This window comes from Neodiprion pinetum, chromosome 5 (assembly GCF_021155775.2).
Source record: "Neodiprion pinetum isolate iyNeoPine1 chromosome 5, iyNeoPine1.2, whole genome shotgun sequence".
NCBI classification, from domain to species: Eukaryota; Metazoa; Arthropoda; class Insecta; order Hymenoptera; family Diprionidae; genus Neodiprion; species Neodiprion pinetum.
In genome coordinates, this window is record NC_060236.1 from 5,768,418 (window position 1) to 5,796,248 (window position 27,831).

Here is a 27,831-nt window from a genome sequence, read left to right on the forward strand (position 1 = left end):
TGGATCCTCATGATTTTCGCAGCACACGTGAGAACTCCAAGGGGAATCTCACCTTTCCTTTTCTGCTGGATATTCGGAATTCTGACCTAGTGAAAATCGTTGTATACCCAACTTACACTTGTACAAAACACAGTCAGATCCATTCCCGCGGTGGCAGGAAACGAAGGATCAAACGACGCTTCCTGCAGGACACGCGATTAGTCCTGGATCTCGAACAACCCGGGCGGAAGAAGAGGAATAAAGGAGTCAAAGGATCGGGATTGTTACATGCACGTCGTAAAAGGAGGAAAGCAAAGATAAAAGAGAGAGAGAGAGAGAGAGAGAGAGGAAACAAACGATTTCCTTCATTTTTATTTATCGCGAACGAACCGTGGACCGCACGATCGATGATCGACGAACAATTTTGGAAGTTTGGGCAGCGGTTTTTAGTTCCGTTGAAATCCAATCACGCGAGATGAGGATTATTTCACCACATCCACCCCGCCCGCCACACGCTTATATCTTCGCAAAGAAACTCGTTCCTGGGGATTCTATTCAGGTGTTACCGCACGTATAGCTTGAAATAATCTTCTCCTCGCCGCGGTAACTCCGATGTGAAGAAGGTTGAACCCGTTCCATAGAATACGCCGTTTGGTTATCATTGACCAAAGACACGCGTTGGACATGTGCAGCAACGATCGATGATATTTCACTTGACGAGTCGAAGGAACTGCTGTTTACACGATCTGGGCGTCGGTGTTTTATAAGTCGAAATTTCCGTTAACAAAAATTAATAGAATCGAGGACTTGGTAGGAATAATATTGGTAGTGTCTGTATGCGAACGTAATTTTTCACCAGGTTTTCGAACAAAATTTACGTCTCGATAAATTACTATCGATTCTTTCTAATTAATTACATCGTAATACCCTGCGGTGAAAAAGGATGCTGAAAACCAGTTTATCTCTGATTTCTGAGTACACAAATAACATGCCCGAGGTTTCTGCGCGGCATGAAGGATTAACGTGGAAATAGGTTTACAAATGATTTTTTTTTTTTTTTAATTTCTCTCGGTTAGGTATTACACGTTTGGTCGAGGGTCGCGTAGGTATACCTTGATCCTTGTACCACCGACCGCTTATATACCTCCGTTTCACCGCTGCGGAGGTGGAGTTTTAGGGAGATATTGTAGTCAGGATCGGGATAATTAAAATTAATCTCTTGAAATAATTCCTGCAAAACGTGGCTGGAGAGAGGGAGGGAGGGAATGAAATTTACATCGGATTAAGATTAATCGTGTGTTCTGTGATTCAGAGGCCGGTGCCGGTCCCTGTCTGGCTGACTACCCACCTACGCCTCCACCTCCACCACCACAACCGAATACCCACTTACGCATAACTTACACGGACCTATGAATGTAACCTACAATATATATATATATATATATATATATATAACATACTCGCACGAAATGACGTTTCTGGTCTTGCAGGATAACGATGGATGCTGCATACGGGACGAGATCGTAGAGGGTGGAGGAGGTGTGCCGCGTGTATCGCTTGTCGACACTTCTGACAGGATCAGGATTATAATAATATACACGCTCTGACCTTCGACCGGTGAGAAAGAGGCGATACGAGGCTTTTGTCTGCTGCAGCTCGGGGAGCGTGAGTAAATACTGAGAGAATTTTTATTCTTTATTTTACATGTATAGGTTGATATGGGTATACGTATATGTATAAATCACCCACGTTGTTAATTTCCTGCTAAAATACGTGTTTTAAAAATTTCCAGAAACTTTACGATATAGAAAGTGGTTTTTGTTCACAGTCTCGGAGATCCCGACACATAATTCATGTTTGATCACCTTCGGGATTTAAATAATTTGTACAGCCGATTCATTTCGCAATAATATTCATAACTTTATTGCATTCACGTAACTGTTTATACTATTTGCCGTGACAATCACCAGAACAAATTCTATTTCCCAAAACTTGACCTCTGATTATTGTCACCGATTTTTCATCACTCGGATGAAAAATATCCAATCTTTCACAAATACAATTGAAACGTAACTCGTTGTGTAATCAGTTAGATTCGTTTCCTCAAACATTCTCAAGCTGCACACAAGTTTCGGAAAGCTTAAAATTACGTCAGTCGGATAACGAAAAATACCGATCTTCATAATCCGTTGACTATTACAGTTTAGCGGACATTATTTTCCCTGGTCCCTCTTTCCCTCCCTACTTAAAGATAAAAATCACGAGGGTATAAAAGGGATTTTATACTATTTCGCAACAGAAGCGAGAAAAAAAATGAGCGTAGCTCCGCATTCGCGATTCGAATCGAGTGGATGTAGGTACCCCGGACAAAAAGTAATAACACAAATCAAGACGATATATTTCCATTTGTGAAACAAGTATCTACAGACGCTCCGCAGCGTCGCCTAGGGCGAAGGGACGAAGGGATGGATATAAGCTCGGAGCTTCCGAAAGCGTCGTTTCAGCTGCGTGCCAACCCTCGGCGAATAGTCTGAAATTCGTTGCAGGGGTTATACTTCCGGTGGAGACGGGCAAACCGTTGGCCCTTATCACCGATATTCTACAATAATCCTCAGGCATTAGCTCCGAATTGCAAGCAGCGGCGGAAATATACGGCTTTTACAGGCCCCGGGCTAGCACCGTATACAAGTATTATAAAGAAACAAATTTCTCACCTTTCACGTATAATATTATGAACGATGCGAAATTCGATATCTGTTTGGATTTATATTCGATTCGGCTGGTCAAAAAATTTCACGCCACTGCGGATACTTTTATAGGATAAATAAATTTCGATCAGAATGTGCAAGAAACTGGCAACGATAACGTCGATTAGGTACCTAATTTTTTTATTTTTATTCGTCATTATTATTTTCATAGGAAAAAAAGTGTGACAAAGATTATTTGTTTTCTATTTTTCTCTACTTTTTATTTCTACAAAATATTCCGCTTCGCAGAGTTTTACCGATTAGGTTTATACGTGGTTTATAATTTCGTCGCGAAATTTGATCCTCATCCAAATCGCATTTATTTGGAACGTTGAACGCGTGCGGTTATGAGGGACACACAATCTTACCGATCACCCCTCACGTGTCACGCCTCGAACATAAATTGCGAGAGTGGCGACTATCACCGCAATGGAGGGATGAAAAAATTAAGCAATCAACGCTCGATAGTCGCCTGCCGCACGCCATGGCGCCCCATGCAAACAGCGAGACCGAACCCTCTGGGTATTATCATACACTGTATGCAACACCTCGACGAGGTCTTAATTATTCAACTACGCGCGTAGCTGCGCTCGGGGGTAATAAAATTCGCGACTTGAGGAGAAATAACGATGTTACCTTATTTCCTGATTCTGTATGAGATTGTATAACTCTGTAAAAACTGTGCAAAATTATACTATTATACCAACCGCGGTAACTGTTTAAAATCAGGTCAACTTCTCGCGTGATATTTTGTAAAAATAAAAAGGTTTTCGCCTCGCCATAATTAACATTCGTACGTACGTATGTTAGATTTATTTATTTTTTTCCTACAATTATCGAATCACGACAGCGGTTTGCAGTCTGAAAATATTTATAATTTCACGCGAAACGGAGAGAATTAAAAGAGAAATATTAATAAAGTAGAGAAAACGAAAAAAATTTCACACAGTATTTATACCGGTTATAATTGCGGTGAAGCTACGTTATATTGGTGCCCATTTATTTTCGCCTATGTATTACGCGTTTCGCGTACAGGTGTGAGAAATAAAGTACCGTGCATAATAATTTGCACCCGCGGGAGGCTTGCGATTCGTTTAAATAATTGCGAGTAGCAACGGTTTTCAGGTGTTGACGATTTTATTTTAATGACGTTCAGATTCAATATGCGCATGTTTTAACCCGCTGTCTAGAGTCGAGAAAATTTTTCTAGTAACCGGCAGCAAGGAGCGTTTATAATTACTGTCGGTGTACGTTCGTCGCAACGAAATTTTCACGCCTTGCGTTATATTATAACTACGAATATCGTAACATCGCGTTTGTAATGTAAGGAGGAAAAAGGAAGCCGGGTGCAGACCAAGAATTTTCTACATAATCGAAGATCTTATGATTCAGAACCTTCTTGCTTCGCAACTTGTTACATATAATTGCCTGAATTCGATCTCAACTCTCAAGGGCGCATCCTGTGTGAGATTTTTATCGACGCGGCGCAAAGGACGACGTCAAGGATACGTTTGCACATTATCCTGCTCGCTTCGTGTGTAAATATATAAACTCGCGCGAACGTGTATCGAATGCACGTTATAAGCTCAAGTAGTTTGCCACGTCGTCGATCTTCTTGGGCATATAAATTCCAGAGGGATATGACACGTATATGTAGGATAGAGATGACGTGCGCCTAAGCAAACAGATTCGCGAAATTCGTGTACCTACCTGATCATTGCAAACTTATCGACAGGCCTCTGAACAACTTTGCGAAAAATATGATCGAAGAGCCATTCTGTCACGAGACGTGACAACGGAATCTCTGCGGACTGAGAGGCTGAAAATATTTGGCGAATATCGAAGGAACTATTTTTTTGACTTTTCAACGATTGGCATGAAAAATTACCATGTCCCGTTTAATTTGAACTTCCGGTTTTACCGGAAATAAATTCATTTTCAATATTTTTCCGACAAACGTAAACCTTTTCCTCCTCGTTACGTTTTCTAAAGAAACCGAATGTTATGTTATGTTTTTCCCAGTTTATACAATTATAAAAAAAAATTAAATAAAAATTGTACAAAGTTTTTCTATTTTTTATTAATTTACTTTTCTAATTCTTCTTTAAAAACTTTTTCATTCCGCTGTCAAGTCCCATCAGTTTCACGAACAGACCAAGAGACTCTCCCCTTTTCACGGTGATGAAAAGTGTCGCGAAAAAACTCTTTTTCCGGTTCGTTATTTCTCTCTCAGGCAATCGTAACAAATATGAAAAAATGAAAACGGTATAACGCAGAAGAGATTGATCAGTTCGCGTCTCATCGATTGCAGAATCGTAATATTATTCCAGATTTCGAGGAATCCGTTTTCCTTATCCTTTACAATCCTTTCCTTCCCCCCTTTTTTTTTACCCTTCTTTGAAAATCTATTTTCCAATTTATCGCCTCGACTCGATTCTGACGTAGGGCGATATTAATCAAACGTTAAGCGTCGCTAAATTCGCAAACCAATTGGCCGGCGGATGCTAAGCAGAATTGATGGGCGGGTATTAGGACGTCTTTGCCAGATGCACTGCGTGGACTTATAAAATACGAGGATACTTCCGAGTCGAATGCGAGGCTATAATTCCTCCTTGGCGTCTGAATAATTACGCGTTATTTGAAGACGTCGTCGTGGTTGGCGTGTTTATTTTCATTCTACTTTGCCAGCATTTCTCTTTCCCTCTCTCTCTCTTTATCTCTCTCTCGCTCTCTCTGATTGGCATTGCGCGATAAAATTGATAAAGTGATAAATTTTTTTTACCTATTCTCAAGAATAAGATTTAGGTTTATACAAGTAAACTGAGATTGTATCACGTTAAAAACTTAGGTCGAATCGATCGAGCTCTTCGTTACACTTCCTTCGCAGCTTACTTATTCCCGGTATAAAGTGTAATACGCGGAAATCGAAGCCCGATCGTAACGGGCTTATTTTTTGTAACGTATCGAAGCGATGACCACCGTTCACCGATCGTCCGATAATGTTTCCTAATTCAAGTTTCATCCTTCTCGTAACGCAAGAAACCCGATCTCATCTTCTGGCGTCTCGAGGTACAAGCGCGGCTCTAACAACAAGTAGCCATGCAGCATAGCTCTCCACCTTCACGCGAAGGGTTCAGTATCAAAACCCGTTGGAAAAAAAGGGACAAGAATCACGCTGAAAAGTAACCAAATAATAAAACGTACGAATGAACAACTAACGCCGAAGAATATCTTACACCCGGTCTTGTGTTTCCTGTGGCTTAAGGAAAACCTGCGTGCTCGGTAACCGAAATCGATTGGTTAATTAGAATGGATTTCGGATCACCGATATTTCGATTCCCGACGCGGTCTGTATCTTTCCCGTGTCGCCTTACCGACTAGATAAATATTTCACTCGACGCGACGTTACCAAATTGTTGGCAAATTTACAGAGTTGTTGATACCTTGTAAGTCTGCACCGGGGTGACGGGGTCTTTGAAAGGTGATATTTGCAGCCGATATCCAGTTTCCTATATATATATATATATATACATGTGTATGTGCACCCATGCATGCACCCGCGGCTTATACGTACAGCCTGCGGTGAGCTGCCACCGTATATCGAATTTATGGAAGTGGTTTCCTTCGCCTAATTATCCATTCTCTCTTTGACGATTTTTTTTTTCTCATCGATACTGTAGAGTTTCAGCCTGTGAACGAATATTTTTATTCATTTAATTATTCATTCAGTCAAGAGTTGAACATTTGCAGCCGTTGTACGATTTGGTAGTTTTACACGGTAGTTGTACCTTTTAAAAAATAAGAAAAGAGAAAGAAGAACTTCAAGTGTCAGAAGTTTGAGGTAAATTTGCGACGAGAGAAGTATTTTAAATTCACTTCAATTCATACACGCATCTATATACTTCACGATTCGCACGCTTGCAGACTTCGTTTCAATCGATTTGAATTTATCGACCCAATCGAAATGTCATAGAAAATCGTTACAAATATTTTCTCAAGACTTTCACCGTTTATTCAAGGTCTTCAATGACCTTTCGCAAAACTTTTGTATTTCGCGTCGTTTCAAGTGTTCGAAATTTCATAAAATCTACTTATGCCTAGCTTTATATAATCTATAGTCTTAAATACCGGGATAACTGTATAATCCGTTACATCTGGCAAACATGATAGTAATCTACAGAATACGAGCAATTGAATTGTCCATTCACCGTTCTTCATTTACGAGGAAATTTTTTCGAAACAAATAAAAAAAAATAAATTAAACGTACTGTTAAAAAGTAAAAAACGACGATCATTCAACGTTTTGTACAAGATGGTCGTTTTTTATTCGCGCTATCTTCGTCCGAATCTTGAAGTCGGATGAATAAATTCGGAGAAAAGAAATCTCTAGTGATAAGCGCGATAAGGATGAAGGGATGAGGCCTGCAATGAAATTAATACGGACAATATTTGAAGCGAATCTGTTTGAAGAGGTTAAGGTTAAATAAAGCGGGCATAACCGTTCCTAGAATCATTTTCTGGACCATCCTACGGATCCGTATCTCCATACATATTGGTTATAAGAGCAGAGCCTTGTTCATGCATGGAATTCCTTCGGTCTCATTCCAATTTCATTATTTTCCTTTTCCCTCTCCCTCTTCCATCTCTGATTTTCCCTAGTCCATCCATGCGGCGTCTTAAATTGGGCAAAAAAGCGAGCCGCCCAACTCGTCTCGAGTGTAACGTGAATCGTCGCGTAGAATCCCGCAGGACCCCGAAAGGCCGTCCTTGGCTGCTGACGCGAATCCAGCGGCTTCAGAACGGAATGAGCCGGATCAGAAGGACGGGAATGGAACCCTGAAAAGCAATGGGGGTGGTGGGCTCTCGGCTTTTCCTGAGGCTTACACGGCTTCGAATGGTCGAAAACGAGCGGCCTGCGACAATGAGAAGAGATACCAAGCGGTGAAAGTTGCTCGTTCTTCGAGGCATTACAGTGTCTACCTGTTAGTATGTAAAGAATGTATAAGGAAGAGTTGATGAATATTCAACGAGGATATCACTTCCGAACGATGTTGCCTCGGGGTCAAGTGGACAAGGTTCCTCCACGGTTTCCTTCTGCTTCTTCTGCTTCTTCTTATTCTTCTTCGCGGTGCTGCGTCGTTCTCACAGCTGTCCCACACCGGCACTTAACGTCGAGTGCTTTTTCGGGATAGGAACCCAAGCCGCGCGATATACACACCTTATTCAGCGGCGCTAAGGAGCCTCGGCAACTGCTGTGACCTAAGAAAAAACCAAAAAAGATTCGGATAGGACGATTCGACGACAACGCCGCTGGTCCAGACTGGCAGCTGTGTCAATGAACCGAAGAGCAAAGAGCGACGTCACCGATGCAGGTCTGGGCGAAAAAAGAACGAGACATTGGACAGGGTCGATAGCCCGAATCACTCGACGTAATCGCGCGGCTCTTTTCCCTTTCCGATAATTCTACGCGTCTTTTTTTTTAGCGATCAATCGGGGGCGGTGTTGGAGTTGGGAATTTGAAAATTTGCGAAAACGCCCAATTCCGAATTACTTGAAATTTGAAGTAAAGAAATCACTCTTTGAAGAAACAACAAAGTTTCGAATGGTCGGAAATTCAAGTTTCGATAGATTAAAATTCCGATAATTAAAATATACACGCACAGCGTAGTTTACTCAACGAGTGGGTGTAAAAAATCAGAAAAATCGAAAATAAGAATTACCAGGATTCCGAACGTAAAAATACGAAAATTCAGATCAAAGAAAGATCGAAGTGGTGAAATTTCACCAAGCCAGAAAATCACAGAACTGAAAAACTTCGATCATTTATAAGTTTTCTCATTCTCGCACTTTTGGAACTTCGACTTGTCGGAGTTACGACCTTTCGGAACTTTGAGCGTCGGGTTTCGAACCATTTGAAACATTGATGTTTCGTAAAAATTTCATTACCTTACTTCAAGTTTCGCCAGCGAAAAATTCAGAATTTGACGCATTCGGAACTTCTGAAATTCGAAATTCCGACCCCGCCTCATCGATCGATATTATTCCTCGCCATGTATCTTCGAGGGCTTTGCTCCTCGCCCTTGCAGACTTTCCAAGGCAACGCTATCGAGGATGAGGAAGAAGGACCTCGTTTTCTCGAGGATACCGGGAGAATACTTTCATTTCCTCCTCTCTCTTTCTCTCTTCGTCGGATATTGTATAGGACGTATAACAGTCTAAGCAGAAGAGTATCGGAAGAAAAAAGAACATTGTTAACAATTTTCTTACATTTTCAACACGCGAAAACGTAAAAACATGACGAAAATTAGTCAAAATTCATTTCAGGCAGCTTCGAAGAAAACCATAATATACATACAATTACTAACAAACTAGAAATAGAATAAAATTTGACACTTAGTTTTCAATCTCACGTAACTTCCATGTTTAAAAAGACGTAAATCTTCATAATGAGAATTCGACTAATCGGCGATCGACTTCAGTTTCACTTGGCAAACTTTGACACGATTTCACTTCGATAATCCGCAACTCCTCAATATAGCATCATACACCTTGTTATTTTACATCCGATCGTTATATGCATAACCTGGCTATTGGAATAACAAGGGGACGGTAGATACCAGAGAACAAGGAGCCACTGGTGCGTTTTGCCAGATCGTAATTCGTCCGCTTCCGAAACTCGTAATCTTGGGATATAGTTCCGGCGAATTAAGGTTACGAGCTTACGGGTTGCGGTATCGGCACCCCGGTATCAATTTATGCCAAGAACACCACGCGCACACACACACGCCTAGCTATAACATGTATGATGCAGGTACCCGCGAGCTTTTTCTATTCGTAGCGCGAGGCGATGCGATAAGCCAGAAACGATGTATCATTTACGTCAGCTGCAGTATCGCACACACATGTATACACGCAAATATAATATATATACATATATATATATTGTTTATAATACATATATATGTTGTTTAGTTCCCATTCCTTCTTTTTTTTTATCTTTGTTGCAGAATCTGAAAGTATACCACATACAAAATCCTTTTTCGTTCACTTGATTATCATGAACTTTCGCCAGACTCCGTCCGATTCTTATTATTGTACGTTTGCAGCGAATGAATTTGAATAACAACTAGTACACGCTGTTATATCGTAATTCCGTTAATTTCTATGACAGGGAAAAACAAAAGGCGAAAGAGGTTTCCTTATTAGCAAACCTGTGAACCACGTAAGCTTGCATTCGGTAAATGGCTACAGGTGAAACCTGAACGGGGGATTTCTGAAGAACGAGACGATAGAATAACTCGCGTTACGGGCTGCAGGTATCCGATGTCCGGTAATAAAACACCAGAGAAATTGCCTGCGGGTAAGTACTAACGGATATCGACTCCTATTCCTTCAGAGTTTAGATACATTTTACGAATTTTATTAACAATCGGAACGCTTCTTTGGACCGGGGGTAAAATACCTGAAATTTTCCACAACATCTTCGCATTGTTATTTTCTCTGTTCTCACGGCGTTTCTTCCCCATTTTTATCCTTCATTTTTATTCCGGTGAAAAGAATTGTGACAAATGTCGATTTGGGGAATTTTATTGCAGATGCAAAAAAAATCCGAGAAGACGTTTCGCGATTCAGGACACGGCTAAGAACTTTACCGATCGTCTCGGCATCTCTAATATTCAACAAACAAAAAATATCACCCATCATTTTTATCCGTAAAATATAAATGTATAATATATGCGCTTACACCTACGGCCAACTTTTATCCGTTTCTCGCGCGATGCTTTCCGATATTCAACGATATTTCTCTCTGGTTCCCATCGCGATTTCCTATTTCACCATCAATTTGTTCGATTTATTTTACCCTCTCCAACAACCACTTCAAGATACTAGCAGAAACTCGAGACAATGTATAAAATCGCAACAAATCGATCGTAGAACGAAGACGTTAAAAATCGAGAAAATAATGCCAACCGACTTATAGTTTTAAGTATAACTTCTGTTGTTTCGACGACTTTCTAGACATGCCTAGAAAAGTTTCACCCCCCTCAATCCCATGGGCGAAAGTGACGTTCAAATCGCGGTATTTCTTTTAAAATAACTACTTGTAATCACTCGGAAATGAAAATTTGAATTTTCATTAAATCTCAGAGCTTCGATGTCTGAAAAATCACCTCCGACAATATTAACTGTGTGATAATTTTTTTTTTTTTTTTTCTTCTACGGTATGATTTTGTGACTTTAGTTTCAATCAATCGATTATTTCCAACGCAGAGCTGATCAGCAAAAGTTGAGCGAAGTGAGTTTTCAGCAAAATCAAGAAAGCTATTTTTGAGTAACGTATAATATTATTTGCTCGAAATCGGCTGTACCGATTTAAATGTAACTTGATCGATTAACTTGGCTTCATTTAACCGACAATGAGTTCAGATTGTCCAGTCTCATCGTTGATTTTTTTTTTTTTTTTTTTTCTTATATTTTGTTTTTTTTTCATTTGTGTCAAGTAAACATTTTGTCGTCCAATATTTTCGCTTTCGTAAATAACGGAAATTAATCGACGATATTCTGTACATTCTATCGCCATTTTTCACCAGAATTCTCCTCTTTCCTTTCTCCGAAATGCAGTGACAAGAAGAGACAAAAAAAAAAAAATAATAATAATAACAATAGTAATACAAACAAAAAATAGAACCTAAAAAACTGCACAAATCGCAACTACCGTTATCAAAAATATACGATTCAAAGTCCACACAGGGTGAAACGAAACGAAGAATGAAACGATCAAAGGCTGTTACGATATCGAGAAAGGGGTTCGGGGGTCGGGGTTTTAAACTGTATACGTGATTACACGAGCTTCAGGGGGTTTCAGGTCACCAACGAATCTCGTTACCGCGGTAGCAAAACGTTTCTGACGGGTTACTCCGGCGGTTATTACACGCAGATAGAGTTTATCCATGTGTGCCGAGCCACACGTAGGTGTAACAGAGACGCATGGGATGTGTGTGTGTGTGTGTGTGTGTGTAGGAGGATTTGCATCCCATCGTCGATATTCAAAGCGCGCTGGTACGGTATAAGGTATCGATCGAATCTCCGGTTTATTTGGCTCGTTTTATCCCGATACCAGACCGTCCAAGCTATAAAATTGATTATAAATTGGTCGCGGTTCGCCTTGGCAGCGAAACCCTGGTTACACCCTGTATATAGACGACATTTGTCGGCAGCCAGGACCCAGGGACCGGATCTATTATGCAGATCGAAAGATTCCGTATGGAAAACCTCGCCTTGTAAGTATCTTCGCAACCCGCAACCTGCTGCCTACTTCTGCCTACTCCTGCCTACCAACCTCATACACCTACCTTCGCGCTCCTCGTTTCTAAGCGAAGGCGTTTGCTCTGTCTTAATTGTTTCGCACTCGTGAGTTGAAAGAAAAAAGGAGACACGCAGATATAGACAGAGAGAGAGAGAGAGAGAGAGAGAGAGAGAGAGAGAGAGAGAGAGAGAGAGAGAGAGAGAGAGAGAGAGAGAGAGAGAGAGAGAGAGAGAGAGAGAGAGAGAGAGAGAGAGAGAGAGAGACAAAGAAAGAAGCGTTTGTTCGCCATGGGACAAGTGCCCGCAGACGGGAATACGAACATTACATAGAAAAAACAGAGAAGGGATGAATAACTTATGAGCTAAATAGTAAAGGAGCAACAAAATTAAAACTAGCAGTCAACAAAGGTCGTAGGAGAAAAGAGAAAACAAAACTACAGATAAAAGAGTGGATGGATAAAAATAAAGAAATTGAAAATTGCAGAAATGGAAAAATAAATTAAAATACACATAGGCGGTAATGGATGTATAATTATACAGTTGAATAAAATGAAATAATAAAAGAGAAAAGAAATAAATAAATAAATATGAATAAAGAGAAAGAGAGAAAGAAAGAGAAAATACAAGAAACGCACCAATTTACAGACTTAAGAAATTTCCGGACCATTTTCATTTTCGCCTTCATAAAATACAAGATGCTGGCACGAAAATAATTGCGGGAGCAAATCATGCTGATGCATAATATCCCTGCACCGTATAGTCAAAATGACGGTTCAGAGATAAGACTCGAGTTTCACGGCGTGCTAAGCTGTTCTTTTTTCACCTTCTCCTTAAATTTTTCTCAGACGCGATTCATTTTACTGAATTTTTCTAGAAAATTTTCCTCGCGCTAAGATAATTATCGCAGCTTATAACCTTACGCGCGTCTTCTACCTCTGCAGGTACACCTTATCGCGTATACAGTTGGACCTACCGGTCTGGTCTTGTTAAAACGAGAATTAAGATACGAGAGAGACGACACCGATTGTGAGTAGAGTATAAAGTAGGTATAAACGCTTTGTGTCCGCGCTGGAAGCTGAGAAATGAGATGGGAATAAATTATCCTGACCTTAAACGTATTTCGAAACTTGAATCCGAGAGAGCGCGACACCTGCTTCAAACATCGTACGCAGGTACATACATAGATACCTTCACAAGCATGTTATCGCATCGAAGCGCTAATAGAACACGGTGCATCTACAGGAGAGCTTAAGATTAACTGCAGGTTTTAGTCGACGTAAATTCCAAACGCGGGAAAGAGTGAAAGAGAAAGAAGGAAAGAAAGGGAGAGAGAGAGAGAGAGAGAGAGAGAGAGAGAGAGAGAGAGAGAGAGAGAGAGAGAGAGAGAGATGATAGTTTGATTGCGATAGAATACATAAATACATATATTGCACGTACCTACACATACGATGCATCAGGAGGAACTTTGAGATGTGACAATCGCAATGCGGTTAGAGATTCGTATCACGGTCTCATCAGCTATGGTATAAATTAACCACCGAATAGACTTGAAGGTTGTTGGCTGCACTAAAGCACCAAGACTCTTCTTGCCAAATTTGTTTCGGTGTAATAGATGACTTTTATGCGCTTGATTGTGTGCGGGTATTTCAATTATCGTTTCTCTCCTGCTCGTTTACGTACCGTTTCGTATAAGAGCACTTACGCGAGTTCGGTATAGTACCAACCGTGGGTCGTGTCGAGAAGACACTTTCGACCCGATGTCTTAGCGGCCTCGACTCGACCGTTCGTGAAGACGACGTTGAAAAAAGGTCGCCGTCTTTCACTTCAACGAGTCAAGTGTTATACGTGTACGGATGAATTGAAGCGTGTAAGAATGACGCAGAGAAGCTATATTTGAGCTTCATGAAGATCGCTGAAGAACCGCGTAATCGAGAAGAGAAGATCCGAGAAAAAATATTGAGAAAAAGTGAGAAACCTGCGGACCTCGATTACGGCATGACATAATAATACGTTAGGTAAGCAAAACGAGCTGGTGGGCCGGTTATATTGTATTACGATGTAGAATATGGCTTGCGAAATGAGGCAAACGGAGCTGCACCGGACCTCTCGATTGTTCCAATTGGTACAGACTGCACTGCGCAAGAATACACGGCGTGAACACTGCCACATGCTTGCTTCCAAGCGGTTTACAATTCAAGAGCGAAAACCAGTCCGGCTACTTTACGACCGTTGTATAATAACCCGAGAACCATTATACGGTTCAGCACGGACAGACATACCGGCAGACAGACCCTCCGAACCGAACGAGCTTGCGGCTCACTCGGGTTTCTACAAGAGATTACTACGCAACGTCGTCTGCATAATTTATGGAATTAATCACGAACGACCGAATAATGAAACCGAAAATTAAACTTTTTCCTCTCCACCAACAATACAAGTACGTTCGCACGCAGCCGGGTGCGATCAACGAAATCGAAACGGATACAGGGGTTGACGGCCGGGAACCTAATTCGACCTGACCTAACCTAATCTGATATGATCTAACCCAACACGATCTGATCTTATCCGATCTAACCTAACATGATCCGATTTCATCTAACCTAACATGATCTGATCTGATTTAACCTAACCTGATTTGATCCAACCTAACATGACCCGATATTACCTGACTTAACAAGATCTGATTTCATCTGATCTAACATAACCTGATCTGATCTGATCTGATCTAACCTAACCTAACCTAACCTCTTGGAAATTCTCTCGTAAATTCACTTCCCAATAATGGCATCTTTGTTAACCAGCGATTTTTCTGCACGAAGTTCTTAAGGCTAAAACCTATCACCCTGCAACAGTTTCAAGGTTGAATCGGCGAGGGAGCATAATGATTCCAAAAATATCAGAACCCAGTGAAAAACAGCAGAGTTTTATCATAAAAGTTTTTCTCAGAGTTTTGATATCTTTTTAGCCCATGTCATCGGAATTTGCTAAGATTAATTTTTTTCCACGGTAAGGACGATCGATTTATCAATTTTCGCTATCCTTGGCGGAAATAACTTTGGTTGTAGATTTTTCAGACACTATTTTTCTCTGCTTCTAACTGTCGATCCCTTTGGTCCGGTCGATTTATCTCTAATTGCAAGCAAGCATGTCGATCGATCTATACGAGTGAACGAATAACTGAAGTACGTTTGCTGCGGCGGTTATGATCCGATAGAGTGCGATGCATAATGCAGAGATAGAAATAGAATGAGAGAAATGCGGAGAGGGAAAAAGCATCTTTGAAATTGATGTCATATCGCAGGTGGCTGCTGGACCAGCAGCACCAACAACATCGTGAAACCTGTTTCACCTGCTGACTAAAGAGTGAACGTATAAAGGTGGAGGCAGAAGGTGTACAAGAAGTTCCAAGTGATACTCGGCAACTTGTAACACACACATATATATATATCTGGATTTAAACGGGAACTGAATGACAAGCGTGTGCGGCATAGATTAGCAGTTGAAACGCACAGCTGTGCCGCGTTGCGGGAATTAGGTATTAATGATCGTTCGAAAAGCGGTTGCCGCTTGCTGTGTCGAAGCTGAAAGCGTGGATGTTTTCAAGAAAAGATCAAGAAATCGAGGAATTATAGAGTCGGAATAATATTAACCCCCTTTAAGAGGCTCGTAATTAACCGCTCCTAGGAAAAACATACGAGCTCTACCAGAAGAAATCAGAATTCCAACTGGATACATACATACATATATATATATATATGTGTGTGTGTGTGTGTGTGTACGTACAAAACACGTTTATTTCTAAAGTACAGTGTACATTTAAGAATATAATACTTTTCATTTCACGACTCGACGCCTCCTTTTCGTCGTTCAACGCGAGGGTGAAATTGCCCGTTTCATGGTTTTCATGCCACGCTAATTATATGCTGCGATCTGCACTTGAGACTTTCAGGTTCGAAGTGCTTCACATTTTCTGACGACAGATCGACGATGAGAGTGAGAACGATCGCTTTCCTGCAACTGCGTTTGCTTCGTTGTTCGATAGATTAAATTTATTTTTTACAACTAGTCACCGTGAACCGTGTAAAATTAATTTGTCGGTGTTGTTTGTTTTTTTTTTTTGTTTTTTCTTTTCAATTATTATTCGGATAAGCTGAACAATTCACAATAAAACATGAAAACCGTCGTTGACAACGATCGTTGAAGAGCTCTAGAGAGTTTATAGAGATTACAGTGAGGTAAGAGAGGGGAATTTACGAGGAGCGAGGATTTAGTCGTTGAGCTTTATATTGTGCGAAAAGCGCGTCGAGTTTTCGCACTCAGACTGAATCCTCGTAGACGGTCTTTTATATTCCAATGTTTAATGTATGTATAAAAAAAAAAAAATATACGTATATAAAGAGTTGTCGAAAGTCCTGCGATTTCAAGAGCTGTACTCAAGTTTATCGTGTTATTTTTCTTTCAATCTTTTCTCATCCGACAAAATTAATACCTTACACAACACGTTCGCGTTACACGACCGAATTGTGACAAGCTTTCAGCTACGAAACGAGAAAAACTGGAATCACGTAGCGTACAAACAGAGACAGCGTGCGGCATGGCGGTATAACAAGGCAGATGCTTAGCTTCTTCCTTTCACATTATATGCGTACCACTGTGTGTATCCGTACGTACATGTGTGTGAGTAAAATAAAAAAAAAAAAAAAAAAGTAAAAAGAAGCACCTGTATCGGTGGACAAAACCGCAGCACTGAACTTTCAATCTGCCGGCGTAAATGATGGGCGTAAAAACGAAGAAGGAGTAAACTTTCAAGTTTAAAACCTATATATTACTATTATACGTATACCGCCGATGTGTGTTGCAACGAGAAGGCGAGTTTTTATTACACACACACCGGTTCCGAATTTTTTAATTTACTCGAGTGTATACAGAATTCAAGCAACCCGTTACTTGCCGGTGCAGAGCCTCGTACATGCGTATATCCACGGACCTTTGCCCGGAAGATTTATTCAACTCTTATAGAACTGAGAAGGTTTGAGCACGCAGCAATGCCGAACATTAACAAGTCACGTATGAATATCAAACAGCACAGAGTTCAGGGTTCAAGAAACTTGAAACCGTCGGCAAACGGAATTTTGAGGATTTTTTTTTTATTTCAGATTTTCATTGTTTTTTCACAATTTTTTAACATCAATTGACACTCGGTCAGCATTTCAGTTGAACGGATGAAATTTGCTTACTCTCTGTAATCGTCTACCTACACGCGTGACACACTCGAGGAATTAATTTGTTCAATCGGATAGATAGCAAGCACTCCGAGAATAACACGGGTGAATATAAAAAATTATTATTATTTTGTTTTTTTTTTAGTTTGTATTTGAATGAATAAATCTTGATTCTACACATCGAATGATAACCAACGAATGCAACAAGATTCGCAGCACGGATATCGTTAAAAACTGTTTGAATATTTTTGGTATTACGAGAAACGAGGTGAAAATATTTAAGGACTGAGCGGTAACCGGAAGTAAAAATTGCTCTCAGTGTAGAATGGGAACCAAGTCGATTATAAGCAAAAATAAACAATCTCAATGATTATACATAGAAGGAAGAAATTTCGTTCAGCTTCACCCACGTCTAAATGCCATGTATGTAGTACATACCTCAGCGCGTAACTCAGTCGTTGAAACAAAGTAAAAGTAAACAGCGCAGAGCACATTATATACCTCGACGCGTCTGAATCCCTGAACCCAACGAAAAGGTACATAAGTTAACCGCATTAATCTCGGTGCAGAGCTACGAAGAGACAGGAGAAAACCGAAAACGAAAAACGAGTAGACGAACAGCGTGTTAAACGAAAAACACACTCTTGCCGAATATAGCTAGTTCTTTTCTATTTTCATCGACTAGCCAAGCCGCGTCAGGACGCCACGAACCCTAATCCTCTTTTCAGCGTTTTTCACCCCAATTCGGATTCCGTTTACCTATTTTTTTTTTTGACTCCGCTTCTTCCTTCTTCGCCTTACCGGTAACTTATTTATGATTCCACGTTCGCTATATTTTCTTCTCGTTTCCTCCTCATCTCCTTTGCCGTTTCGCTGATTCACCAGCAATTCCGAAAAAGCTTCACATCACAAGCGTATATTCTCGTTTTACGGGTGGAGTCAAGCTGTCAGATTTAAACGCCGAGTGCACACGTATGCAGACTGACGCAAATTACACTCAACTTGCAGGAATTGTATTTCACGCGATTCGCCGAGTCATGTGTGTACTCTAGTTTACACCTACGAGGTGTAAGGAGCGAGCGCTATTTCATACGTACTAGATCCTAGACCGGCAGGTATACATATACACGACTACGAAATAGCTAGTATATTCCACCCGAATACGAATGGAATTTAATTATCAGAATACGCGACAGACACTTTGCGGATTATTTGGCACAGTCGACACGAGGAGGTACGAATTACCTGGTCTATGGTTTCCGTTCCGTCATCAGTTGCTACGCGGCTCGTTAATTATTGTCTTAATTAAATTTGAATCGAATGACATTCCTCGGGGCTTCTGTAAGCTCTCCCTGATCTTTAGATCGCGTTGTAAATCCCCGTGAAAAACACCACCTGTCTACCGACAGTTCGAACTACCAACAAAAAAAAAAAAAAAAAAAACCAACCAGTAAATAAAAATAAAACGCGACAAAAAAACGAACGCAATTTTATTTTCAACCAATTATTCGCGACCCTCTCAAGTCACATGCGTAACGTAAATCTCTTTCGGACTTATATAATTGTGTGACCGTTGAAGCTTGGACTGTAGGTATATCGACAAAACGTTAGAGTACTCGACGACTGTCTCATTGTATCATCAATTTAATCAATCGTCAGGATGAATTAAAAATGGAGACCGAAGGTTGAATACCTGCAAGAAGACACTCGATCGTGTCGCCAAGATTTTAATTCAACGTTCTCCGCGCCGTTTGTTCGTTGTAAAAAGCGACGATTCTTCCAAATTATACACCGATAAAACGGAGAAAGTGTGAAATGGGCAGGTTACAGCTTATACGTTTATACGTTGCACGACCAATAACGACAAATTGAGCTATTCTAGTAAATACTTCGCATCACCCTCGATTTCAACCCTGAAAAATAAGTACATGCTTACGATTGTTCCTTGTAAGCGGATTTATAAATGATATAACTGTACCATTTCCACCCTCTGTTTCTCGTTTCTTTATTTTATCTTTTACTTTCTTTACTTTTCTTTTCTTCAAGTTCGAGCCAAACTCTCGCGGTAACATCGTGTATTCAATTTCTTTTCAAGTGCGCACTAGGTAAGAAGCGTGTAGAAAAATTTCACCTCTCTAATTTACGCGAAACAATCAACATTTACAATTGAAAGTTTGAACCGGTCAATGTTGAAGGTAAAATACAAAATTCGGAATTAATACCCGCGTCAATGGAAAGCAGATAAAACGCATTCGCGGCGTGAATTATTTTAATTGCAACTGTTACAAGCCTTTGTGTATAATGGAATTGAAACCGTTAGCGATGCGGTACGACCAAATTATCCTGCAAATATCCTTAGGCAAATCGTGACGCTTTTATAATAGAGAATTCGCAAGAGTGGTCGGTAAACGTCGAATTGAAAAATAACACGGTCTATTTTTTGGTCTGTAATTGGCTGGGCAATAGCGGCCGATTAGCAAGTTTGTTCGTGTGGCGAATATAATCCGCTACGGGATACAAGCCTAAAACAATATTCGAATCCCGCCTCCTGGTCGTCGGTAATTTTGCAAAACGGGGTAAGCACCGGTTATTATTACTACGTATATCGAACCCTTCCTACGTGATGGACAAAACAAGAACTTGCCAAAGACCTTTTTGTGCCCTGCGGCGTAATTTACGACTCGCGTAGGTACCAAAAACTGCAGGGAGAATATACTCGTACACGACTTGTCGATCGCTTAAGTATTCTGAAAGAATAAGAAAAAGTTGCAAAAATACGATAATGATGATGAAGGTAAAGAAACGAAACTGCTGCAGGTTACAGATTTAAAAGATAATTGTAGGGAGTTTTGCAATATACTCGAAGACGATTGGATTGTAAATTTGTTTAGTTCTAAATACGTCGAATGCACAAACTGAATTACTTATTTTTTTTTTTTCATTCGATGCACGCCGGTGGGTGTAAAAATGTAAAAGGATTGAAAGAAGGATTGGGGGTCACGTTATCACGAATTTTCAAAATGCAGAAGGGTCAAGGTTTAAAAAATGACAATGTAGAATTGTCGGATTGGAAAAATATGTATCGGGATTCTGAAGCTTCTATAATCCGATTTTCCACACTTTGACGTTTCTGTGTATCGACTTTTTGGGTTTAAAAAAATTCCACATCAGGATTCGTCTATTTTAACGATACACGTTTCCACGTTTTTACTCTCACCCCACGCACGTGTTGTCCGAAATTTTGCGAAGAGAGACAATGAAAGTCCTATAATATCGTAAAAATCGTTGTCGGGTTTCAGGTTACGTACCTATACGGTCGTGTTTCATGTGAAGGACGATCATATGCGCGACACGAGAGACGGGATCGAGACGCATTGTGCCATCGTAATAGAATATAGAATCAGATTTAATGTATACCATGCGGTTTCCGCACGGCAATACGTCTGCATACGTCGCGTATCATGCATGTGCATATGCATAATGCATTCGCGGTGTCTGTTCAAGGCGCACGTGTGTGTGTGAATTTACCAACGCGTACCTTGGAAGCGAGTTCGAATCTCCGCTGCACACTGAAAAAGGCAATAATAAAACTCAATTACGAGAATATTTCACTATCACGTAAAGCCGCAGCTGCAGTCTTTCTCCTCCTCGTTGTTGTACATCGCACGGTAGGTATACCCGCAGATTTTACACCGCGGAGAAACTCGTCCGGGAGCGTTTATTATACACATTATCGGAGTAGGTACTGAAATGAAAAGATTCTCGTGTTCCGGGGAAAAACTATGAGCGAATATCGTTTATTCCGCGTGTAAAGTCCGGATGAAAATGCGGATGAACATCGTTACGCTTACGCGGTCTGTATGCACGCGACAATCGACGTCGTCGCAATTTTCGTAATCCTCAGATAGTCCGGTATGGGTTTTATACTTATTAAAAGCGATCAAATTAGTCCATATCCACGCGAACTCGTATCCAAAAGCAATTTGTTATCCTTCTGATTTTCGTGAATAAGAAAAAAAAAATCCGATGCACCACTTTCCCATGATTGCGCACAATTTTATACGTGTAATTGAAAAGTTCATATCATAATCCAGAATTGAACTACGAGAGCTGCTCGCAAGTGACGAGTGATATAATTTCACAAGAATCGATCGTTGATTACTTTGGATAATATTTAAATGATACCGACAGAAACGAAAATCGAAAAATCGGTAAATGCCCCAAATTTATGCAGCGCACGCGGTGAAATCGTAGGAGTCCATATTTTTATTTCATTTATTTCGCAATTAATTTCGAAGAGACGATTTCTGCAATCTGCAAATCTCGCCGCGCGTTTCGCCCTGATTGTGGGTAAAAAAAATTTGCCGTTTACACCGTGCGGTAACTGAAATTTCCCCAACTCGGTTATTTCCGGAGCTGAATGTCCGTGGCGTCGTGTTACTTTGGAACACGTTGCACTTATATTCTGCGTTTAGGTGCGGCCACCAAGAGACTTGAGACAAGACAAGACTCGTGGGAACGGTTCGCTCGGAACTCGCCTCGGTCTAATTCGTACGCACGTATATTACGTGATACTCAAATACACGGTTATGTTCGCGGTAAGATTTTATTGGTCTATTGGTCGGTCGTTAACGCGTAAATATCGTGTATCGCTGATAATGAATTTACGCCCACCCATCTACATGTGCGATAATACAATTATATTACAAGGTGTTAAAGATGAGATCGCAATTATCTAAATAAATATTAAATAAGAATTTTATCAGATACGAATGATCAAAGTTCCTTTTTTCTACCGTAAATATCATCCGAAATCACGTGAATCGTTTGTAATTTAATACAGGTACGAAGGTTTCTCCTTAAATTTGACGAATTTTTTTTTTTTCTTTTTTTTATTGACCACTTATTTTATACACCTGTATCGGACATCCCAAGAGTCAAAATTTGTTTCGTGTCGCCTTTTTTATAACGCGATAAGTAAAATAAAATAATATATAAAATCATGGGAGTATAAAAGAAATTCTTTCCGAGATTAAATCCACTAAAGCTTATAATAAACGCGCGGGGTTTAGGAAGCGTCTTCTCATCCTCTCGAAGACGAAGAATACAAGGGCTTGTTACGTGCAGAAATATGCCTGCATAGCGCGGCGAAAGCGGGCAAGGCAAGGAAGTAAGCAGAAAATGGTTCGCCTCGCTGTATAAGGTACAGTATAATTCCGCGGAGTGCAGGATCCATGTTGTGTAGGTACGTGTACACCACACGTGAGGGGGTGGGGGTGGAGAGCGGGGGGGGGGGGGGGGGGAGGAGGAGGAAAAGGTAGCCCGCGAGTTTTGAAGAAGAATTTTTCCACAACGGGTCATTTTGCCCCATCGAGCCCCGGGCGTCTGCATACCCTGTATACGGCACGAAAGCCAGCATCTGGTGGAGCTTGTGCTCGGAATCACCGACGGAAGAATGGGAAGAAAGAATAAACGGAAAGGGGAGTAAAAAGAAAGAGAAAAAAAATAAGGAGAGGATAAGAAGGCGGAACGAGACTCGAGACCTTAACGGTTCGTTATTATTTTAAGCGACTTGGTGTAACACGAATAGCTTTGGATCAAGCTATTCTAGCAAAGGTATGCATAGAACTTGGTTATAAAATGACAGAAGCCTGCCTCTTGACGTTTGGTTCTTATTTTTCTTACCCCGTGTTATTAAGTATTTTTCCATTTATCAGAACATCTCGCAATTCGTTGTAATAGCGAGGAGAAAAACACTTCGCAGTCACCGCGTGTCATTGGGATTCTTTGTTTATTGTACACTGGTTATCGGTTATAATTTACGACCCAGTGGTACGATAAATTTTCTAACAGGAATAAAGAGTCGCAGGGGCGAGGATGAAGCGGTGAAACTTGAGTGGTTTAATTTTGTCCGGTTCTCTGGTAATAATTTAAGATTAAGCATCGTCGTAGTCGGGAGGCAATGGCTCAACTTTTGTTAAGTGCGTCATCGAGTTGAAATGCTCGAGACTTAACGCGGGGCGGACGGTTTTACGCCAATGCGGAGGGGGGGGAGGGAGGAGGAGGACCTTTGGCACGTACCTTTAATTAAGACCTTTAATTAAGTTTGAAGAAAGAAGAAAAAGACGAAGAAGAGGAAGAAGAAGAGGAAGGCAAGAGAGAGGAAAGAAAAGGACGGAGATAAAGAGCAAGACGAAGAAGAAGAGGAGAAGGAGGAGGAGGGACAACATCAACCTTCCCCAAATGAATTCAACCCCTCCCGTATTACTTCGCATCGTTTTTAAAATTGCCAATATTTTAAACAACTCGCGTGTGCATTGCACGTGTTTTAAGGTTTACAAGCAGTTTCTCTCTCACTCTTCCTTTTTTTGGGAAACTGACTTTTAGGTAACCCCTTGAGCCATGGTTGCAGGTATTCGACCATTTATTTTATATCCATTTTTTGTATATTTAGATTAATTTTCGAGATATTTCTTTGCAATTTTTTACTGTTTCTGATGGTATACTGACGGGTTTTAAATACTCGAGAGTAATTATTGCGATATAATGTAAATTATTAATGTTGGAAACAAATTGATTTAAAAAAAACCGTGATAAATGACGGAATAATTCATATCCGAGAAAATTAACCCTACACACATGTACACATGTTGTAGATAAATTATAAGTTTTTGGGGTCACTGATCACGAGTGTGAAATCGGAATTTACAAATTCAAGATGCCGGATCCAATGCGACGGACGAAAATTTCAAATTCGATCGAATCCGGAGAAAAAACTCTGTCCGCAGGTTTTTGGGGTCGTTGATTACGCAGCTGGAATCAGATTTTGAAAATTCAGTATAGCGAATCCAATTATTGGCCCCAAAAACCACTGCACAGAGTTTTTTTTTACCGGATTTGATTAAATTTGAAATTTTCGTCCGCTACACCAGATCCTCCATCTTGAATTTTTGAATTCTGATTTCAGATTCGTAATCAGCGATCCCAAAAACCACAGAATACTATCTTGTCACAAAAGTTGACCCAGCACAATAATGAGTGACTCAAAGGGTCGAACTGTTCGACTTTCCAAACAGTTGTAATTTCCTCGAGTGAATTTCGACCCGGCTACGAACTGACGATATTCGACATAATATGGTCAGCTTAAACTTTGACCATTCGGAATTTCTAACCGCACCATCGAACTCGAAAACGAAGCCTCGAATAAGCTCAGTTCTAATTAGAACAGGACTCGGGAATGGATACGAACCTGTGGAAGGCGGGCGTGGCTCGATTCTGACTGCAGGAGTTACAGTTGCAGGTATTTCTTGCAGCCGGTGCAGACGGTGCACTGAACCCGTTGCAACCTGCGGAGCTGGTGGTGCAACAGGAAGACAAGGATGAGACGGCATCGTCCCGACCTAGCCTAACAACCTGGCTGCACATTTACTATTCATTTCCATACGGCCGATGAATGCGAGACGCCAGGCTTGCGTATCCCGATGCATTTATACCCACGCACGGAATGACGCAGACATGCAAACACCGCGAGGAATGCAAAGTACGGAAATCACGCGCGATAAGAATCTGGAAATATCACGTGCAGTCAACGCGTGCCGTGAAACGCACGCACTCTAATTCCAGGGGTCTGAGGAATCGTTGTTCCCTTTTTCATTTTCTTCCTGTGGTAATATTGTAAACTTAAGGCGTGTACCTGTAACGCACAAAGTTGTATACAAACATCGGCTAATAAACTGATACAAATTATACATCTGTGTATAATTGAGGCGATGGTGTATTTCCTTTGAGATGTGCAACACGAGTGGCAAAGTATATTTTCTCCGATTCTTACATCGAGCTTATTCTCGAAGGATTCGAACATCAAGAACGATTAATCCTTGGTTAAAATAGTTTTTAAGCCCAACTAGGAGTTTGATTTTACGGTTGAGTAGAGAAATTCGGAAATTTTCGTAATTTTGGCACAGAATTTTCGTAAATTGTTGTACTTTTTTCAATATCATAGAATTCCTGCTTTAGAGAAATAATAAATTTCAGATTTTTCACAAGGCTTACCTATTCATACAAAGTGTTCGAATTTCATACTTTCTCGTACATATTCGTAACCTTATTATCGGTCTAACTCGAACTCTAAAACTGTGAATCATCACAAATTTTCGTAATTTTTTCACAAAATTCCAAAAGTTTCTACGAAAAAATGTCTATTTTGTCTGTGTCAGAAATAGTAATCACTTTTTATAGGAAAAAACTTATAATCTTCTACGTAAAATGTTACGATTTTCGACAATTTTCCACAATGTTCACGTTTTTTAACGATTTTGTTACGATTTGCAAATATTTTCTATAATTTTCAACGAACTGAACTTTATTGTATTCTAGCGTAGAAATTATTATCACCAGGTATCGCATACAGCCGATTCGTTAAACTGAAATAGGACCCCTGGTGAAAATAATTCTATGAATTTCTATAAAAATTTCTATGAATTTCTACGAATTTTCACAAAAAATTCTATGCAAGTGTAGAATTCAGGCCAATTAATAGTTTATGAACTTAGATTTCCTGACAATATCATATATTATAATCAATATTATAGTAAACTATGAATTGTTCCAAATCCTACACTTCTGCATAGAAATTTCCGTAAAAGTTCGTAGAAATCGTCACAGAAATTCATAGGCCCACAATTCGTATGTAAGACAAAATGTTAGGCGAGTTAAAAAATATCCAGTTTATACGCCCGAGAAAAAAGGCCAATGAAAATTCCCGGCTGTTTTCCGCAGCTCGCGCGTGTTTAACCCAGCAGGATTAGGAGTAAGACGCGTGTCCGAACTGTTGACGGCCGATTTTCCCCATTAATGACTTTGGAAGTGGATAATTAATTAAGCATTCGGTAACAGGACTTCGACGTCGTAGAGCTTGGCGCCCTCTCGGCGGCGTTTCGAGACTTCCGTTTTCGGGTATCCGATGCGCAAAGCATGACATCACCGCAATTCTCCTCTGCATCCATGCCAGGCCTGGCTTACCTTCAGTTTTAATGTTTCCTCGATGATGACGGCGGTGATGATGATGGTGATGATGATGATTATGACGAGGAAGGTCGAGACTGACCAGCGGTCACTGGCCGACGGTACCTCTTCTTCCTGGCAGGCCTTCCTTCCTTCTTCTGGTACACATACATACCTGTAAAGCTGCACTTGTTCGACCGGCATCGTTATAAGTATAATAATTTACGCGGATATATTATGTTGGCGTAATGCGTGTCTACGCTGTGGAGATCCGCTGTTGCGAGTATTATATAAAGCTGGGACGTCGCAAGAAGAAGAAGGAAAAGAAAAAGATGGAGGAAACGGGAGAATCGTGACTCATCGCAAATGAAGCCGAAGGAAGATCGTGGATGTATAGGATTGAAAGAAGAAACGAGGAATTGTCGTCCGTGACAATGACAATGAAATCTCATCGTATAGCGTATGTACGGTTTAATTACAGAACGCATCACGTCATACCGCTCAGACCGTAGCCTCAACATTTGTCAACAATCTATTTCTGACATTGTTTTATTTTAGTGGTAAATTACACAACGTCATCTTATTATATGTTACGTCTAGAATGACACGCGGTTCTATCGGCGTCGAATCTCTCGAGTACGAAACGGAAGTTTGTTATTACAGATGACGAATTAGAGGTGAAGGATCCATGACGAAACTGGTTCTTTTAAAAAAGTACGATAATGTACCAAATACTTTAGAAAGACTACGAAACACCGACGAGTAGTAGTAGTTTTTTTTTTTTATTGCATTTCGCACGCTTTGTCTGAAATATGAGGCTCAAGTTATCAACGTTTTTTTTTCAATAAATATTCTGCAACTTTGGAATTAGTTCGACGGAATCGAGTTCCCGTAATCTGAGTGCAATTTTTACCGAATCCCAAAACTCTGAAATGACTGTTTTTGCTTTTTGTTCAAAACACACAGTTAAATTAATTTCACAATTTCCAACAAGAGAAAATATATGCATAAAATATAATTTAGTAATGATTGTAAATTGAGCTGTATTATAATAGTAAAAAAGTCAACGACGATTAATCTACGACGAGTAATGAGCTTTCGTGTTACAAGTAATGGTCTGTAACGACACCGCGTGATGAAAAAGATTAACCGACAAAAAATTCAATCAATATCTTTGCCAAACCTCGATCCTTCATGAATTATTCTTTAGGGCACGTTTTCGTGACCGCAGAGCGTATTCCCGACACGTGCCTAAATAGGTGTATAAAAAAGACCAGTTTCACATGTGAGATATATACCGTGTACATATACATACATATATATATATATATATATATATGTTATATGTATGTATATACGTATGCAATATACATGACGAGTAAGAAATATAAGAACGCATCGAACTTTTATTCAGGATGCGTAGGGGGCAATGAATCTGCGGTGTATACTATGTGCGTATATAAGGCATTCCGCGCCAAATCAAACCTTGCCCTCTTGGATTTGGTTCGTGATTTTTTATATCGTTGCTCCAACTCTGTAGAGCACTAGGATATTTCTTCAGATTTTATCAAGCT

The 27,831-nt window shown here is 40.3% G+C and overlaps 2 protein-coding genes across 8 annotated transcripts in view; one reads left to right on the top strand and one right to left on the bottom strand.

Moving 5' to 3' along the window:
- The window catches only part of LOC124219980 (uncharacterized), a 116,429-nt gene that overhangs the window by 49,910 nt on the left and 38,688 nt on the right, over positions 1 to 27,831 (bottom strand). The window lies entirely within an intron of this gene.
- The window catches only part of LOC124218868 (leucine-rich repeat-containing protein 15-like), a 120,477-nt gene that overhangs the window by 32,160 nt on the left and 60,486 nt on the right, over positions 1 to 27,831 (top strand). For 5 of the 6 annotated variants that reach the window (XR_006883212.2, XM_046625751.2, XM_046625752.2 and 2 more), the window contains exon 2: positions 1,470 to 1,644. The gene's annotated coding sequence lies outside the window, so the exon portion shown is untranslated. Of the gene's footprint in view, positions 1 to 1,469; positions 1,649 to 27,831 lie in introns of all 6 variants that reach the window. The other variant, XM_046625753.2, reaches the window with a different exon arrangement.